Source organism: Triticum aestivum, chromosome 3B (genome assembly GCF_018294505.1).
Source record: "Triticum aestivum cultivar Chinese Spring chromosome 3B, IWGSC CS RefSeq v2.1, whole genome shotgun sequence".
In the NCBI taxonomy this organism is placed as follows: Eukaryota; Viridiplantae; Streptophyta; class Magnoliopsida; order Poales; family Poaceae; genus Triticum; species Triticum aestivum.
In genome coordinates, this window is record NC_057801.1 from 203,655,890 (window position 1) to 203,667,362 (window position 11,473).

The window sequence follows — 11,473 nt, forward strand, 5'->3', positions numbered from 1 at the left end:
GGGGATCATAAAATGTTCATGATTAAAAAAATTGTTCGCATATTATAGAAAAACATGATTTTAAAAACAATGAAATAAAAAATGTTCATGATTTTTAAAAATATAATTGTATATTCAACACATATTCGGGAATTTGAAAACAATGTCCATGAAATTTTAGAAAATGTTCAGAAAAATTAAAACCGGTTCTTAAGTAACAAAACAAAACAAACAATCGCTTAGGTAGAGGTTTTATTAGGGGATCTGTAGAGGTCGTTTTATGATTTTATTTAATCCCTCGCGCCTCAGGTAAAAAAAGATTTTCGTGTTCTCTACAGCGCCGAGCCCAAAAAAATTGACACATCTTGCTATGGTTAGTTTTTGTAAACTATATGGAAATGACTAAATGTTTGTTTTGCCTCCGTACACAACTATTCTCGTACCAAGGTTCTACTGGTTTTGGAAAACATCGCTACGCTAGGTCAATGTGAGACACATCATGTATCGGTCTAGCTCAGGCAGCGGTCCAACAATGTAGTTTGCTCAACCAAAAAAATATTTTTCGTTGTGGCACCTTAGGAAATTAAGTCATGATGAGATCATCACATTTTTTGATTTTGAAATGACTTTTTAAATGTCCCTTCTCATCATAACATCACTCAGACATAGTTTGTGAAATGACATATTGAAAATCCTTTATCTCATCCTTGCATTTGATTCAGACTTTTTTTATTTCTATCATATCTATATAATCTGATTGTTTTTCTCCCGTTGCAACGCACGGGCATATTTGCTAGTAATAATAAAGCACGAATTGACTTCATGGTCCACCGTCACAATACGTTTCTTTCTATGAATTTACGCTTTCAGTTTTTTTTTCAACACGTCTATATTTATTTTCTATATCCAAGTCCAAGGTGGTACTAATGTATGTATATATCCGTGATGTCCTCGAAGCTCCGGCTTGTGCGCGTGCCCGCGACGGTCAACGTTTTTGGTTCACACGCACGCATGTCCGGGTCTACGTTTGGGCGGTCTCCTTGCTCGTGTTTGTGCTGTTTACGTGACATGTCAATCCTTATTTGGAGTCAAACTCCTCATCCTGACTGCCTTCTCTATAAACCTCCAATAAATATCGGCTTGGGATAAAGAAAGGAAGATGTGAATCCGGCGGCTGAGCCTCTGCCGCAGAGGATGGATCCATTGGACGAATCCATCGCCCCTGTTAATCTCTCGTGAAAATACAATCACGTCCGCTCTGCTGCTACCGTCGTCGCCACATCCTGAGAGGACGGATCCATCGGCCCCAAGTGACGCGGAGAGGAAGGAAGCCCTAGGCCGGATGCTCATGGCTCTGGCCATCGCCAAGCTCCCGTACACCAAAGGCCGGGCTGCCGAATCGTTGGGTGCCTGGCACTAACGACGGTCGAAGTCGGTCCAGCACCCCGATAGGACGAGACGGTGACACCATACAAGGGGGGCTTATGGTGGTAGCGTTCGCTTGCCGATCTATGACTAGCGCAATGCGCTGTCCGGAGGCAGCACAACTGCGCAAGGAAGGAGGATGGGGGTTCAAGGTTCTGGACAGGTGGCAGGGGCAACATGCGGCAGGTAACACCTACCCATTGACTCAAGAATTAAGTGAATCAATTTATTTAATTCAAGCTCCAAATCATTGCTATTTGATTCGTTGATTGGTTGCTAGCAAGAAATAATTGGACATATAACTATTAATGTATGAACAAACAACATCTTTAGTTGTTTCGAGTTCTTCAATCAGGATCATCAAGCCCTCTGCTCTTTATCTGAACAACAGACATTGTAATTGTTCCATCCATTACCTCTGAAACTCAGGAGTGTGATAAAAGTCATTGACATCTCTGCCACCAAGGTTCGTTAGACAAAAAAGGGCCTCTCCATCGGCCCCAAGTGACGCGGAGAGGAAGGAAGCCCTAGGCCGGATGCTCATGGCTCTGGCCATCGCCAAGCTCCCGTACACCAAAGGCCGGGCTGCCGAATCATTGGGTGCCTGGCACTGACGACGGTCGAAGTCGGTCCAGCACCCCGATAAGACGAGACGGTGACACCATACAGGGGGGCTTATGGTGGTAGCGTTCGCTTGCCGATCTACGACTAGCGCAATGCGCTGTCCGGAGGCAGCACAACTGCGCAAGGAAGGAGGATGGGGGTTCAAGGTTCTGGACAGGCGGCAGGGGCAACATGCGGCAGGTAACACCTACCCATTGACTCAAGAATTAAGTGAATCAATTTATTTAATTCAAGCTCCAAATCATTGCTATTTGATTCGTTGATTGGTTGCTAGCAGGAAATAATTGGACATATAACTATTAATGTATGAACAAACAACATCTTCAATCAGGATCATCAAGCCCTCTGTTCTTTATCTGAACAACAGACATTGTAATTGTTCCATCCATTACCTCTGAAACTCAGGAGTGTGATAAAAGTCATTGACATCTCTGCCACCAAGGTTCGTTAGACAAAAAAGGGCCTCTGGTTATGTATCACACAATGCAATGCACATGCAAATATGATGAATCATGAGTTGATTCAGAACTTCTAAATGAAGCACAATAGGAATTGACATGCTCTAATGCTAACTATTGACCATTCTTCTCAGGTCAGTTCATGTCTAATACTGTATCTTATTTTTGCTCCCTATTCATCTGTCATCTCTGCATGAAACTTTAATGCAGTTTTTAATCCTATGTTTACGGGTCGCTAGATTCTATAGACCTACCATATTATCTTTTCGAGATAACAGATCAACCATCATAATGGGCTTCTGTTGTAACATCTCCCATCTTTTGTGTTGTTATCTAAAAGCGGTATAGATTGGAGAAATTCATGCTAAGTATTGATCTAGAGGTTGGGTCTTTGAGCCACTAAACTTAATTGTAAAACTGGGATTAAACTTATTATTTCTAAGCTCCCTGTTACAGAAAGAAGAATCAAGATCATTAATTATATGTTGGATAAGATTGTTGATATTGTATTCTGTGGTCCTTTTCTTTTGTCAGATTATCTTATGCAGACTTCCATGGTACACAGATTGCCATTGCCTAGCGTCAACTACTCACTACTGCTACTACTTAGATACTGATTTGTCAGCTTTCCCTTTTATGATACATGTTTCATTATACTAACTAATAATTATAGATGAATTGTAATGGTAAAGGGAATAAGTTTGTCTATTTTAAATGGCTTGTGTTCTGTATGGATTAATAGGCACTTGGCGCAAGCAGAGCACGCACAAACGTCCTTCTGATTTTCTTAATTAGGCCTCACAAGTAGCAGGCAGCAGTTACAATCGATGGTGGTAGCATCAGTATCAACTACCAAGTACGTTTAATCACAGTTACTCATAAGCTTAATATTTTGTATTGTGATGCAAGTTGAAGTACTCTGCAATCTGCACGGGGATGCCCACAATCACAATAAATTATTAATATCTCACAAATTTGCAGATTTTACTTCAAATACTTGTAGGATTGATTTCACAGAATTTGCCGCACACGCGGCCAAAACACGCCAAGATTGCACCTTTAGTACCATAATTATCAAGTGCAGTTAATCTCAGTTACCCGGATGCTTAATATGTTGTAATAGTGATGCGGATCGAAGGAGGTCATCGCTATGAACATTGGAAACATGGTTGTGATTGAGGACAACGAGCCCATGACAAGACGGCTCACGCTCACCACCATTAGAGATGAGGAAACTGTAGTTCTGCAGACTGCTTTGCTATCGCAGCAGTTGCTGCTGCAGTGCAAGCTATGGCTTAACAGAGGAAGTAATGGAGATTCATTCAGAGAGATTTTTTTGAGGATATTCAGAGAGAAATATTGCTGCCTTGGGGTGCTGTTGCTGCTTGTTCAGTACTACTATATACTCCCTCCGTTCCCAAATATTTGTCTTTTTAAAGATTTCAACAAGTGACTACATACGAAATAAAATGAGTGAATCTACACTCTAAAATATGTCTACATACATTCATATGTTGTAACCATTTGAAATGTCTAGAAAGACAAGTATTTAGGAACGGAGGGAGTATTACTGTTGTGTGCTAGATGTTGAGGAGAGACAGTGAGACTTACTGAGTTACGTTGTGACTGATTCAATTAGTTTCACTGATTTCTCCACAGATGAGGTGAGCGCCTGTAGTTCATTTCTCCCTTCTTTTGGTTCTCACTGTAGTTGACTCTTTTGATTTGCTTATTCTATGTATTTCAGTTGTAAAGAAGTTCAGTTGTTGTTCAAGAAAATCAAAGAAGTTAGGGATGACCAACCATCATCTATCAGAAGCTTATTAGGTAGGTTTATTTTGTTGCTCCAAACTGTGGCTCAGTTCGCACGTGCTTTATATGGTTTAGTTCTGCAGTCCCTATGAGCTCAGCTGTAGTTGTGGTTTGCCCCTGTCGGTAAGCTGTCCGACCGAGTCATGGGCCAGACAATACCCGAGTGGCCTTCTTGCTCCTGTGCATGGCCTGGGTGGACCTCTCTCTACCTATCGGAGTTATGGGCCAAATGACACGCGGGTGGGCTCCCTGCAAAGAGTTGATAAATATAGGTGCGCTTTGACCTTTTCGAGTTTGTGAGGCGTCATTTTCAGTGCAACCTAAAAACAACTACTATGGATAAATCTTTGAGAATATATCGCCTCCCGCTCACTATATATATCAAGAGAAAAATAACTTGAGCGTGTATGTGTAGCAGTAGTGAGTAGTTGACGCTAGGGATACCACTGTTCCTCTAACCATCTAACCACAGGTACACAGATACACTGCAAATCTAATTAATACGTGTACTCACGTAAAGTATTAACATGTTTTAAATTTTTTGGGGACATTTAAAATGTGTTTTGCCTTCGAAAAATGCTATATAATTTTCAAAAAGTGTCTGTACATCTTAAAATGTTTGTTCAGTTTTAAGAAAGTGTTACCGTATATTTATATAGCGTTCATATAATTTCAAAAATGTTCACCCTTCTTTAAAGAAATATTCAAGTAATTCTAAAAAGTGTTCACGTGCTTCAAATATATTTGTAATTTAGAAAAATATGCATGCTCTTTTTAAAAGCCCATGTGATTTAAAGAGTGTTTATGTGTTATGGAAATAAGGTTGATGCATTCGTAACACAGATGTACAAGTTCAAAGTGCGTGCTCTTTTAGCTCATGAAGAGCGGCTATCACGTCCAGCTTGATGAATTAGTTTTAAAAGTATTCCCTCCGTTCCCAAATATTTATCTTTCTAGGCATTTTAAATGGACAGAACATACAGATGTATGTAGACTTATTTTTAGAGTGTAGATTCACTCGTTTTACTTTGTATGTAGTCATTTGTTGAAAACTCTAGAAAGACAAATATTTAGAAACGGAGGGAGTATTATACTTCGCTTGCTATGGCCCAGTTCAATAACGGATATGTCATGTGGTGGCCGAGATAATCACCTTGTGGTGCCGAGATAATCACCTTGTGATTGACCACGTTCGAATGCATTATGATCATGTCGACACCACGATCATCGGCAAGGGCGGAAAGAAGGATAAGCAACACATGTAAGGCGCTACGTTGAAATAGATAGCGTCAACATGGACCTATGAAGGGGTCTTTTTTTTTGAACATCAGTACAGACGCAAGCGCTCATACATACATGCATACACTCACCCCTATGAACGCATACACTCACCCCTATGAACGCACACACGCACGCCCTACCCCTATGAGCACCTCCGAGAGACCGAGCCGGCATTGTCATCTTGAAATTTACGAAGTCACCGTAGGCGCCTCGTCGTCGACGTGAACGTCTCCTCCCACTGAAAGCGCATCGCCGGAAATCCTAAAATAAATCTAGAAATAATGCAAGCACCAGGACTTGAACCCTGGTGGGCTAGGGATACCACTGTTCCTCTAACCATCTAACCACAGGTTGGTTCGCCCTATGGAGGGGTCTTGAGTGATGCTTATTGTTGTAGGAGCATACAATTTTTTTCCCGTTGCAACGCACGGGCAACTTTCCTAGTCTAAGAAAAAAAATGATACCGCTAAAGAAAAGGATTATTAGTTTTAAGTTAAAAAAACAACCCCCAAACCTCATAGCTATTCGCTCAATCTTTTCCATCTCTTCTTTCTCTCAAACGTGAAACAGAGGAGTCAGGGAGGCGACCAGCGACAGCCACGACCGTAATCCAGGCCAGGAACACCGGCGACGAAGGCTATCACCGGAGACTGAAGAAGACGACCAGGTACACCGCCGACTCCCTTCTTCCACTTATCCCATTGATATGACGCCCCTCCCCAAACCCTAGGCTGTAGATTGGTTAATGTCCATTGTCCCCATTACTTCTATCAAGATTTTCTCATCCCATCTCAATTTTCAACATAGGATGTTCAAAGATTGATTGAGTAACTTAGTTTCATAGAAAACCATTTAGATTCAAGATAAATTACAGATTGGTTGTAGATAACTATGAATGAACTACAGATGTACAACTCTCACTAGCCGCTTGCTGAATATGACTGTGTTTTGTTCTTTTTATATATGTTGCCAATCAGTTGTGAGGATCCCTAATGTGAGCTCCAAGGAAGCGGTACATGAATCGCCATTCATTCAGAACAAAAAAAAATCTTCGTTCAAGTGTAACTGAAAGTTGGCTTTTTAGGTAACAAACCTATATAATAGTGAGTTATGGTCCTGCTCATTACGGTTTCTTCAAAGTACCATATTTAGTGGTCACCTTGAAATCAATGACAGCTTAATTATTTTGCTGAATATCTTTGTTTTGATACATATAGGTTGGTGTAACTTCAAGCTTTAGAATTTCAATACATTATTAGGTTATTCAAGGAACTAATATAATTACTCTCATGACCAGCTACAAATTTATCTAAAATACTACTTAATTTCCACATGAGAAGTGCTTCTCTACTTGCTTGTAGCTGAGTGACTAAATGTAGTTCAATGAAGAAATCTCAGTGTGATCTGTGTGCGGTGCACTTTGCAAAAAAAGCAAAAAAAATTCTTATCTAATTTCCACATGAGTAGAGCTTCACTGCAAAATTTATATAGTCCTTATGTTTCCTAATTGAACCACACGTGGACCAGGACTCCAGGAGCAAACTGATTGATGACGGTCGCCGCCGACTTCTGCTACCAAAAATCCCAAGGTTTTGTTTCTTGAATCTTCTTCCTGAACGATCAGTTAACCTACCTTGCGCACAGAGGTACATGTAACTCGGCTTCAGGTCCTAGCCAAATCAGTCCTACTGTGCGGCACAGGTAACAACACACGTACAGCTGCAGCCGAAGAAGGAGTTATGTGATATGTGGAGTACGTGCAGATGGAGGCAACAGTGGGAGATGGAGCAGAATAAGATTAGAAACCATGTTCCAGTGTGTCACTATATTGATTCGGCATTTGGTAAGTATGTGTCCGCTGGTGTTACAATAATGCTAGAGTGTGCAAAATATTATGCCATTATGATCGTGACTTCAGTGCAAGAATTTTGTAGCCGGTGATATGCATGTTTGATAAGCTTTTGGACACTAGCCTACTGAAAACCAAGGTGCCAAATCAATGATTGTTCATCAAATAAAACCCATGTTTATATGTATACCTTTGAGTTAATTTCACTCACGGACCTGTATAACATTCTATAGTTACTGCAGCTATGCGCCTGGACATTAAAATTTATTATGTCTTTAATGGCAGGAAAGTATACAGTCTGTAATCTTTTGTTAGTTGGATTCGCAGTAGTGTTACACCCACCATGTTAAGTTCCAGGATTCAAGATGAGGTGGAGGTCCAAGTGAGAGTGCAAACATGTTTCTGCGGTCACCTAAATTTTCTTAGTGTCTAGAGATTTTGTATTCTCTCTGATGTTCTTTGAACTCATGATGTCCAAGATTGCCCGTTCGATATGAATTAGAAAAGAATAAATGTACTAATTCGGTTGTTCCCTAGGTTCCTTGCCACCTAGAGGAGCTGTAGAATTTTACTTGTGGGGGAAAAAGTACACATGTGATGATTTGAGTTAAAAAAACATAGAAGGATTTGGCTTTCGTACTAGGTTGTTTACTACCATGAGGAGCTCCAGAGGCTTAACAAAAGCACTTAGCTTAAAGTTGTGGTTTCCGGTTCTTGTGTCTGAGACATGGCACATGAATTTCAGTGACCATTATTTGCAGGAAATCAGTGAGACGTTTGTGTAGTACTATCTTCATATTAATTTGTTCACAAGACTATTCTTAGAGGTGTAGTTAATAACATTGGCCATCATAGCTGCATCAGTAATAATGTTTTCCATAGCATTTTCTTCACAATATTATTTTTTTGTACTCTTTTAGAATATCTAAAATACATGTACAGGACCCCATTGAATGTTGGTGTGATGTAGTTGCAAACAACGGTTATCACAGCCTCATAGGTGCCTCATCTAGATGTTTGTCTTATATGTAGTAGTGTGTATTCTCTCACTCTTTTCAACCATTCTCCATCTAAACAAGTGACACGATGCTAAAAGGTTTCTTCAGCTCGGAGTATTAGTAAGTAAATACTCTTTTGTATGTATATATTATATAGCTGTAAAGGATTTTTTGATATATATTTTACTGTTTAAACAGCCTTGGAAGAACCCTTGATTTATTTGGGAAAAGAAAGTGGATGCACCATGTGAGTTATTTGGAACCTTGATGTAGCAAATTAATACATATATGACCTTCAGCAGAAGCTCATCTATTTAATATAAAAAGTAAATGATGGGTTAACTAGAAAAAGAAAGTACATTAGAAATTCTAACAAAAATTAGAAACATCTAGCATTAATTTAATAACTCGGGAAACCACAGCCAATAGATCTCAACAATTACCTATTATTGTTACAAATGAAAGAAAATTACCCACCTATGCCATTACTATTTTCCTACCATACATATGTGCATAAACAAAATCAATCAAAGGTTGTCTGCTATTGCAGCCGGGAAAAAAGGCACTAGAAAAAACAGAAAGAGAACTCCTCGTGAAAAAAAGGGAAAGAAAGCTGCAGGCTATACATCCTTCTGTGGCCGCCATGTCCAATCTATATGCGCCTGCCATGTCTGATCTGTATGCCCTTGACATGTCCTCCCTTCTTCATGAGTTTGATCTGCCTGGCCTCCTTCTCCATGAGTTTGATCTGCCTTGACCTATTCACTAATCTGCAAATAGGAGTAATCTACAAAAAGTTGACCTATCTGCTGCCAAAAATCATCAAGTACCGTGGTTCCGAACGATGTTGTGTATGGGCTTTAGTTGTCCGCACACACCGGGTAAGAAAATCGCTTCATGCATCGCGACTGAAAGCAAGCTCTAGGTATTGGTAACTACTAATGTCTTCTGATTCCTCTGTATATAATACTAATTGTCTCCAGATTTATTTAATCATTGGATTAATCCTTTGCTTTCTTACACATTGCCCATGCAGGGGAGACCAATCAATCAACTAAATAGAAGAGTTGTGCTCATAATGGCTTGCATGCAACCATAATATGCATGGAACATGTACGCGTACATTTTTTATTTAATTAGTTCACGTGTCAGTTGCATTTGTGTTCCACTCTGATTTATCTATAATAGCCTGTATCTCTATTCTGGGCAAAAATAATAGTATATATGTCTATATGACTGTGTTACACCATGGTGTTTCTGTCATTATATATATCTCTATAATAAGTACCCTCTCCACCTGAAGAAACTCACTATTTTCGACCTATATGAAGTCGAGCAGACACTTTCATTGGTCATGTAAGAGGCACCGAAAGAATCAGATCTGCTTTTGTAGATTACTGGATAGCTCAAGGTAGATACACAACGAAACAGTTGTTCAATATTACATATATAGTTGAATTATTTGTCCAGTACATTGGAACCATAAGTACTGTCCTGGTGTGGTCAATGCTCTAATGCATGGTTGATCAATTAGGTGGAAAAATACATTTGTTGATTCATATATATATTTTGCTTTGTTAATGTTTCAATAATAAGAGTTTTTGTGTGTGTTAATTATCTGAAAATGGGACCACAAATATACAGGAGGTGCCGACAGAGTAAGATCGGTGTTCGTAGATTACTGGACATGTAAGTTAGACAAGCGCGCTCTCTGGCTCTGTCTTAAATCCAACTATTTTGTCATATTAGTTCATTATAAGTATTCATATTAGTAGATGCCTTCCGAAAATGCTTTTCTTGGATCATTTCCTTTCCTCAGTAGTAGTATGTCATTTGGTATTTCGTTTTCAATTCCACGCTTTCTGATGATGTATTTCTTCCATCACCAGCATTCAGAATCCACACTGGAAAGCTACCAGACTTGATGGATCAATCGAATCAATCGACTACTTGCATCTAGCAACATGATACTCACACTGATCGGTTTTAATTGCGCCTGTTTCCATGTTTTCCACTACATGAATGAGCAGTCCAAGCGTTGGCAACATGCCTCCCCTGTTTCACCTAATAGGGCATCATGTGCCCGTACAAAGTAGAAACTAACGTCACAAGAGGTAGTTTTTATCTTGATGGTGGGTAATTGTTCTGCCGCTACTCCCACAAATCCTCTTGGTAACTATATGCAATCCTTCTCAGAAGTCCTTCGCCGCCACACGATCAGGTGCAACACCAAGAGCAAAAAAGTTGGTTGCCGGACATGTGATTTTATAAGCTGCAGCCGCCGGGGAAGGCCAATGACGATGTACCCCTACAAGCAAATACATAGTCAAGAATTTTTTTAGGAGAAGACCAATGTTGATGCGCCAGGGCAAGAAGTACAGATAGTCTAGGTTACCTTTTTCTTTGGAGAAATTGAGTTGATTATGACCTTCTACTTGTAGCTCATTTCTTTATAAAATTTACCTATGGATCAAGCAGAGTAAGAGACCACACACACTGATCCGTGATCAATATTTCAATTTATGACCCTGAATTGTGCAATATAGTATTAGTCTCTACCAATGTATCTAGATATTATTATTTTTTGCTTCTGAAGCATGTGGTTCTATGGTCCTTTCTGTGGCATTAAATTGATGTTAGTACATTCATTTAATCCTTTCGTAAATATACAAAACACACCATTAACTATCAAGACAAAGATGGGGTCCTGATATTTTTAAAATATGGTAGATAGACTCCGAGACCGTTTGAATTGGTGATTTTTTGTAAAAAAATTGAAGGACTACAATTATAGTATAGCGGTGCTTTAAAATTCATGTACACCTAACAGAAATTCTCTTTTGTGTTTCACAATTCTTTTTTCAACATTTATTTATTCATTTTTTTCATGGAATTTAGCATGCCACATAATCCTAAATCTTGATGCAATAAAAGTTATGAAAACTTCAAGATCCGCCAATGTAGCAATCTCACGTATAAACGTGTTTTCACACAAATTGCTACGTTTAACCTACTAAATCCATTTTATAAACTCAAATGAGAAAACA

The 11,473-nt window shown here is 39.4% G+C and overlaps 2 long non-coding RNA genes across 7 annotated transcripts; both read left to right on the forward strand.

Moving 5' to 3' along the window:
- Window positions 1–1,139: 1,139 nt before the first annotated feature.
- Window positions 1,140–4,970, forward strand: LOC123065229 (uncharacterized). Of its 2 annotated transcripts, none has more exons than XR_006430930.1 (3): window positions 1,140–1,590; window positions 1,834–2,620; window positions 3,229–4,970. It is a non-coding gene; the product is annotated as an uncharacterized lncRNA (long non-coding RNA). The 2 variants fall into 2 exon arrangements; XR_006430931.1 differs by having other exon boundaries at window positions 1,834–2,208; window positions 2,306–4,970.
- A 1,143-nt stretch (window positions 4,971–6,113) lies between these two features.
- On the forward strand, window positions 6,114–10,954 carry LOC123065230 (uncharacterized). Of its 5 annotated transcripts, XR_006430935.1 has the most exons (6): window positions 6,114–6,246; window positions 7,107–9,351; window positions 9,463–9,539; window positions 10,071–10,115; window positions 10,316–10,540; window positions 10,623–10,954. It is a non-coding gene; the product is annotated as an uncharacterized lncRNA (long non-coding RNA). The 5 variants fall into 5 exon arrangements; XR_006430933.1 differs by having other exon boundaries at window positions 7,107–9,539; XR_006430936.1 differs by lacking the exon at window positions 10,071–10,115.
- Window positions 10,955–11,473: the final 519 nt, after the last annotated feature.